The sequence below is a fragment of the Ornithorhynchus anatinus genome, chromosome 19 (genome assembly GCF_004115215.2).
Source record: "Ornithorhynchus anatinus isolate Pmale09 chromosome 19, mOrnAna1.pri.v4, whole genome shotgun sequence".
In the NCBI taxonomy this organism is placed as follows: domain Eukaryota; kingdom Metazoa; phylum Chordata; class Mammalia; order Monotremata; family Ornithorhynchidae; genus Ornithorhynchus; species Ornithorhynchus anatinus.
In genome coordinates this window covers 27,325,146-27,333,575 of record NC_041746.1, presented here as the reverse complement: position 1 = coordinate 27,333,575, position 8,430 = coordinate 27,325,146, and positions in this window count along the sequence as shown.

Genomic DNA, 8,430 nt, shown 5'->3' with positions numbered 1-8,430 from the left:
GAAGGATTGTCGTGCCATCCACGGTGACGGAGAAGTCTGGGAGCGGACCGGGCTTGGGAGGGAAGATGAGGAGCTCAGTCTTGATCATGTTGAGTTTTAGGTGGCGGGCCGACATCCAGGTGGAGACGTCCCGGAGGCAGGAGGAGATGCGAGCCTGAAGGGAGGGGGAGAGGACAGGGGCGGAGATGTAGATCTGCGTGTCATCTGCGTAGAGATGGTAGTCAAAGCCGTGAGAGCGGATGAGTTCACCGAGGGAGTGAGTGTAAATGGAGAACAGAAGAGGGCCAAGAACTGACCCTTGAGGAACTCCAACAGTTAAAGGATGGGAGGGGGAGGAGGCTCCAGCGTAGGAGACCGAGAATGATCGGCCAGAGAGGTAAGAGGAGAACCAGGAGAGGACAGAGTCCGTGAAGCCAAGGTGAGATAAGGTATGGAGGAGGAGGGGATGGTCGACAGTGTCAAAGGCAGCAGAGAGGTCAAGGAGGATCAGAATGGAGTAGGTGCACACAGTAAGTGCTCAAGAAATGTCACTGATTGATTCATTCATGCCATAATTTATCAACCTCTTCGGGATTAAGCTATGTACAATTATAACTATTACTCTGAGTAATTCCACTTAAAACAAATAAAACCTCCACCCTCAAAGAGCTTTATTTCTTGCCCTCAGCTCACAGCATTAGAGAGGAGGTTGGGGGTTGGGTGGGAGGTCGGGGGAAGGCTGAAGATGTCACTCTACAAAGGGAAGAAGCTTTCAGATCAGAATGAAGGAGAAGCCCTGAACAGTTTTGTAGAAGAATAATCTGGGCAGCAGAGTGAAGTATGGACTGAAGTGAGGAGAGACAGGAGGCAGGAAGGTCAACAAGGAGGCTGAGGCAGCAGTCAAGGCAGGATAGGATAAGCGCGAGGATTAATGTGGTAGCAGTTTGGTTGGAGAGGCAAGGGTGAAAGAAATATAAGAAAATTCAAGAAAATTGTTCCCCCAGGAAGTTGTGAAACTTGAAAATACCACTAGGTTCAAGAGGGATTTGGATAAATTCAGGGATGTAGGCCCCATATCAGTAGCTAGAGGGAAAGTTAGAGATGTAAAAGGAAAAGTGAGAGATATATGTCAAGGGGGCAAGCATCACACAGCTACATCACTCAGTGATGCATTATTTATGGTCCTTTGTTCAAGTCCTCTCAGTTAAGGCACCATACTCATCACCATCACCTTAACATTTGCTTCTCTGAGCCATGGGGTGCTAGGTTGGGATGAAGGGTGTTACTGGATGTCATAAACTTGTATCCCACCATCTTGTACCCTGGGATAGACTGTATCTTAAGCCAGATTGAATTTCTGCAAAATTCCTGAGGGAAAAAGTTTCCTCCTCTGAATCAAAAAGCACAAGACTGAACAAGAAGGATACATGACTGTTCTGGCTCTGTTTCAAACCTCTTTTCCCACCTACCCACCCTTTTCTTATAAGCTCCATAGGTCATAGCGAGGCTGCTTGCATACATAAAAGATTTCTGTCAAGGGGCTTTAATAAGCAACACCATTAAACTTTCTGACAGTAAAAATTTACCCTGAGGAATCTAGCTGTAATAACTCAATCTTACAGGACAGCTTACAACTATGTCTACCTTCTCTGGCCACTGCTGCAGAATCAACACGGCTGGCCTAGAAGCTGAAGTATGGAGAACACTGAGAAATGCCTCGGCTTCCTGCCCCAGGAGTGTAACCAGTAAAAAGCCATGTGGGATCCTGCTCAGCAGCCTGGCTCTCAGGGGTTATGGCGATTGGACACAGTAAACAGCAAGCAAAAAAAAAAAATCCTCACCGATGATTTCGAGACCCTTCACCAACTCTCCTCATTTTTACATATGGCCTCAACTCTTTCCCACTTCTGTTCCCCAATTCACGCCTCCTCCAACAGATCTTCCCCAATTCACGCCTCCTCCAACAGATCTTCCCCAATTCATTATCAGTATCCCCATTCTTATCATGCCTTGAGCTATCTATTGTACTTCTGTATTTTAGCTATTTATGTCCTTCCTCAGCAGGTGTATATGTGGGTATTATACAAATAGGCATTAAATATATAAAATTTCTGTGTCTCCCCTGTTCGAGGGTGAACTACCGGTGGGCATCTGTATTTCCGTTGTACTTCTCAAATACTTAGTTGACTGCTTTCTCAAATACTTAGTTGACTGTATTTAGAAAATGTACAATAAATACTATTACCATGACAATTCCTTGGGCTGATGCAGGCTAAGGCTGCCAGAGAAGAATCTGTCACCTTCCTTTCTGTTGCTCTTCCCTCCCTTTTCCCCCCACCCTCACCCTTTGAATGGGCATGGCCATCCACTCTCTTATACTCTCTAAGTCATCAGCAGTGTAATGCATTATTAATGTCCTTTGGAGAATTTCCTCTTACCCCCATCTAACTGCTCCAGGAAAAGAGAAGCAGCATGGCCTAGTGGATAGAACATGGACCTGGGAGTCAAAAGGACCTGGGTTCTAATTGTGGTCTACCATTTACTTGCTATGTGACCTTGGGCAAATCACTTAACTTCTCTGTGCTCCAGTTACCCTACCAGTAAAATGGGGATTGAAACTGTAAGCCCTGTGTGGGCCAGGGAATGTATCTACCTTGATCCAGCGCTTAGAACGGTGCCCGGTATGTAGTAAGCGCTTAACAAATACCAAAAAGCTAAAAATAAATTAAGTGGGACTGCAACTGTGTGTATAGGCTGGGGCATTCTTAAGGCAAACCAGGAGGAAAGCTTCTGGCTGGGAGAGTCCAGGAGGAAATCATAAGTCCAATATGGTTATCTTCTATCATAGCGGTAATAGTGATGGTATTTGTTAAGGGCTTACTATGTGCCAAGCACTGTTCTAAGAGCTGGCAATTCTACCCCAGTACTGAAGACCATGCTTGGCTGATTTACCAAATGGTACAGTTATTAAAGAAGGTATTTTTCCTTCATAGCCAGGACAGGCATATCATCCTTAACTTCCAAGATGCAATGGTTAGAACCAAGGGCACCCTATACATGAGGAGAGTCTGTTAAGTCACTGAAATCTGCCAAATCTGCAACAGGCCTAGGTTTAGGATTTAGAGGATTTTCACATTCCCATTTCTTACACTAAAAGGAACCCTAATGAAATTCTATAGAATCATTTCCTCATGGTTTTTACCTCCCTCTAATCTCTCCTCAGTCCCCACCCCAACAGAGTCTTTGAGCAAATTCTATTCATGATGAACTGCTAGCCACCTCATCTCTCTTTAAAGAAAAGGGCTGCATTTTTCCAAATTCTGCAGCACCTACTACTGTGCCATGCACACTGTGTTTGATAAATATTAATGACAACCCAGAATCCAATGGATACTTAAGAGTGTTTCAGATCATTAAATTTCCAAGGTCCTTCAAAAAGTAAGGATTAGTTTGGAGATCCCTGTAGGGTATGCTGTTGTTCAGATTTCCAATTTTAGAGGAAACATGGTTGAATAGGAGATGATGTTTCTTTCTGAGGCTAGCACAGACACCCTCTTCCCCCTCTTCATGTTTTTACCTGTAGTTATAATGCCGAATGAACTTGGAGGAGAAACCCAAGCTACAGTTGGAATTTTATACACTGGATAAAGAAAATGAAACTGGAGACAGGTCACACATGATATTCCCTGAAGCTGGAATTTACTTCATCTTTGCTCACTCCATATTTGTAAAATGATGGATACTGGATACAGGTTGGTGTCATAATGATATTATGTTTTCCTTTGGAATCTCCCCCTCATTCCAGTAAAACTGTCCCTGGCATCTGGCATAAAGCTTAGAAAACATTTGTGAAACTCAGCCTTTCTCTTGTCTCCAGCCGCGTACCATTGAAACTCCTCCCTTTCCTAGAGCAGAGAGGCATTTTTGGGAATTCTACTCTGGGTGGTCAAGGTCCTAATTATTCAATTTGAAGATAATCTAGATCTCCAGTTTTTCCTCCTGTTCTCTTTTGCTGAACACCATTTTGTCTTTCCCACCTCAAATAAGCAGAAGAAAGGAGAGAGGAAATGAAATTTAAAACTCCCTTGCGGATTCTAGTTAATAGAGGAGGGAAGGAAGGAGAGAGAGGACTAGGGGTACTGAAACTATTGCCCAAAATGAGGTTTTTAAATGAATGTACTGTTCCATCTCCTTTACAGTGGCTAAATGCAAATTGACTGAATCATAGGGACAATTTGTTTATTAAACACTTCTGTGTGCAACATACTGCCAGGTACTGTGGGAAATTATCAAGGTGAAAGCAAAAACATGGTTCCTGCTTTCAAGAAGTTAACAATCCAAGAAAGGCTAAATCTAACAGGCATCGAAGTGAGTTCTTAGAACATAGGTTAGTCCTTCTTAGGGAACTCATGGAGTGGCTTTTTTCTATAAAATGATCACTTAAATGATTTTCCTTTCAGGCTTAATATCAAATTTATCAGCAAAACAAAATCCAATGTAGTTTCTCTGTCAGACTTCTTTTGTAGGAACAAAAGCTAAAAATATTTCCCCCAAGTCCCCCTGCTTATTGTGCACTACAGGTATTAGAACATAGTTGCACTCTCCCAAGAGCTTAGTACTGTGCTCTGCACACAGTAAGGGCTCAATAAATACCATGGATTAATTGATCTCTAATTTTTACCAGTTAACCCAGACTTCCCTGTCAGTAGAAGACTTCTCAGAGAAGAGGCTTTCAAAGTTGTTTCCCACCATTTTGTGTCCCTCTATTTTTTAGGTAGTAATGTAGTAGTATAGTAGTTGTGTAGCAGCATGGATTTAGCATGGGCCTGGGAGTTAGAAGGTCATGGGTTCTAATCCCAGTTCTGCCACTTGTCTGCTGTGTGACCTTGGGCAAGTCACTTCACTTATATGGGCCTCATCTCTAAAACAGGGATTTTATCTGTCTCTCTCCCCCGATTAGACTGTAAGCCCATCAATGGACAGGGATTGTCTCTATCTGTTGTCTAATTGCACATTCCAAGCGCTTAGTACAGTGCTCTGCACATAGTAAGTGCTCAATAAATACTATTGAATGAATGAATGGAGACAATGAGCATCACATGGGACAGGGACTGTGTCCAACCTGATTACCTTCTGTCTACTCCAGTGCTTAGTACAGTGCCTGGCAGCTAGTAAGGGCTTAACAAGTACCATTATTATTATTATTATTATTAATGACCTTAATGATAATAATAATGATGATGATATTTGTTAAGCGCTTACTATGTGCCAAGCACTGTTCTCAGAGCTGGGGTAGATACAAGGTAATCAGGTTGTCCCACTTGGGACTCACAGACTTAATCCCCATTTTACAGATGATGACCTTAAACAATAGACTGGATTTAAATATACTGGCAAACAGGTTGGGGGGATATGAGTATTATTTCTAATATGTATTAAGGGCTTGCAATACACAAAGCACAGTGCTAAGCACTAAGGCAATTGCATGAAGCTCAATTAAGACAGGACTTCTGACAAAAAGAGACTCATAAATAGAAGAAACATAAAATGATAACACGGTCATCAAAACAAAACCTAGCCATGCAACGAGCCACTTTTTATGTACCCATGGTAAATGACAGTTACTCTGGATGACAAGAATACACTGGCGGTTTTATTTAGTTTATTACTGGGGAGGTGACAAGGTGCGTGCCTCAAAAATGTGTGCGCTAGTAAATATTTAGTTCCTATTATGATGCTAATCAGGACGTTAACTTTCATGCCCACCTTCAATGCTCAGTTGCTTTGATACATGACAAATCCCTCAGTCTTTGTCTCTCCGTCCAAAGCAGTTTAACAGCACTTTTTCAGTCTTGCTCACAGATGAACCACCAAATCAGTAGATGTTCCAAACACCTCCATCAATCAATCAATCAATCAATGGCTTTTATTGAGTGCTTATGGTGTGCAAACTACTGTACTAAGTGCTTTCCGTACTAAGTGCTTTCCAGCACAACAGAGTAGGTAGCCATGATGCCAACCCATCCCTCCTTGCTCAGGGCTCAATCCCTCCCACAAAATAAAGAGGTTTAATTGCGGACCCCAGAAGAAAGTCTCCCCTGAGTGACTCCCACCATCCTCAGACATTCCTTCGGAACTATTCCTGGGAATTCGACCAATAGGTTAGAACCTATCCCTCTTTTGCAAGATTTAAGGGATCTGGGAAGGAGAACCTGGACTAGATATTTGCAGATCCTTCCCTTGTTCTGTGTTATTAATGTCTGCCCATTAGCAGGTTTAACTCTATGCAAAGTCTTCTGTAAACAAACTCACATTTGTCTGCAGCCTCGCTACTTACCAACCTTCACAGAATCACTAAATGTTTTTCTTTCTTCTGTTTCCCTTATATTTTCCTGCTCTAAGCAGTTGCTGTTTCAGAATTAGTGCTACACAGCATCAATTATGTTGAGATTTGGTGTGACCAAATTATAAATTGTTCAGATGCCAAACAAATGTCTCCTAAATTTGAATGCACCCAGGAGAGGCTGCCTTGGTGTTGCACAGCATGAAAAGAAGCTTTCTTTCCAAAGGTTTGTGAGGTGGGGGGATGGACACTGAATCAGTGCTGTCTTTTTGGAGACTGACCCATCCTTATTTGAGGAAACTTTTTTTGAACAAAACCCCCTCCTTTGAACTTTTATGTCTTTCTGTATAAAGCATTCTACAAAAAGCTTGGAATGGATCTCTGTGGAATCAGTTGCTTAAGCATTATTTATAGTACAGAAGAGCCCTTCAAGCTCTAGAATGTCTTGGTTTCATGTCCATCAGGGTCATTCACTATGCTTAGTTTCACTGAATTGAAACAGTGATTCATCAGAATCAGTTTTTGTTTGGTGGCTGTTTGAAAAGTAGAATGCAGACCATATCTCAATGGTATGTTGATACTTCTGTTTCCTTGCATGGCTTCCAGGTCTGTACTCAGAGATGCTTGCTGACTCTGGGTTATGGAAAACCATCTGAAGTATATCAAGCCTGTAAAAGTATTTAGACTCAAAAAGACTGTTTCTGGATTTGTTAAGGCTGTTAGACTCATTAGTTATAGTGGGCATTTAGACTTATGTGACCTGATTGTGGTTATCAATTTTTTTTAATCTATGTATATTTTCTTTTTGGCCAATAAAATGAAAATCCACTTCCAATTAGAATGTTAGGATATTTGGGTCTTCAGATTTTATTGTTATTTGCACTTAATCTCTCTAATAGAACCAATTATTTTTCCTCTTCCTTCATCTTTGGCAACCCCCTTAATAGTTGGGTTATTACTTTTCAAGTAATTGAATCTATGAAAATGTTTAACAAGTCTATAAATACTCTATTGTCTGTTCAACGGACCATCCAATCATTTGCTGCCTATTCGAAGGAAAATCAGTTTTTCTTTTGTCTCATGTTTCCACAGCTTAATGGGCATCATAAATCATTTGAAAGGAGTTGCATGGTATCTAACTGTAAAGTTCAGAATGATTTACAAATAGTCAAGTTCCTGACTTCATACAATAGGTTGCCAAACATACTCTAAGTTTTGGATCTCCTCTAAGGATTGTAGAATTTAGAACTTAGATGATGATGATGATGATAATAATAATAATAATGATTGTCGTATTTGTTAAGCAGTTACTATGTGCCTGGCACTCTATTAAGCGCTAGGGTATACACAAGGTGATTGGGTTGGACACAGTTCCTCCTCCACAGAGGTCTCACAGTCTTAATCCCATTGTCCAAATGATGTAACTGAGGCACAGAGAAGTTAAGTGACTTGCTCAAGGTCACACAGCAAACAAGTGGCGGAGTTGCATTTAGAATCCAGGTCCTTCTAACTCCCAGGTCTGTGCTCTATCCACTAAGCCATGCTGCTTCCCTGATTAAAAGAACTACTTAAGATTAATAATAATAACTTTGTTAAATGTGTACTATGTGCCAAGCACTGTACTAAATCTGGGTTGGATACAAGCAGATCGGATTGGACACAGTCCCCGTCCCACGTGAGGCTCACAATCTATCCCCATTTTATAGATGAGATATCTAAAGCCCAGAGAAGTGATGTGACTTGCACAAGGTCACACAGCAGACAGGTGGAAGAGGCAGGATTAGAATCCAGGTCCTTCTAACTTCCAGACTTGTCCTGACTCCACGATGATTAAAAGAGCTACTGGAGAAGTGCAAACTTAGTATTATAAATGCTTGGTATGTATCCGTATCGTTTGGCTGTAATCATGTTCTGTAGCCTTAGTAGAAACTTATTGTTCCTCTGCTCATTCTCCCTTCCCCATCACCCCTCCTCCCTCCCTCTGCTCTATCCCCTTCCCCGCCCCACAGCACTTGTGTATATTTGTACATAGTCATTATTCTATTTATTTTATTCATAATGTGTATATATCTATAATTTTATTTCTCTATTTTGATGCCATTGAGGCC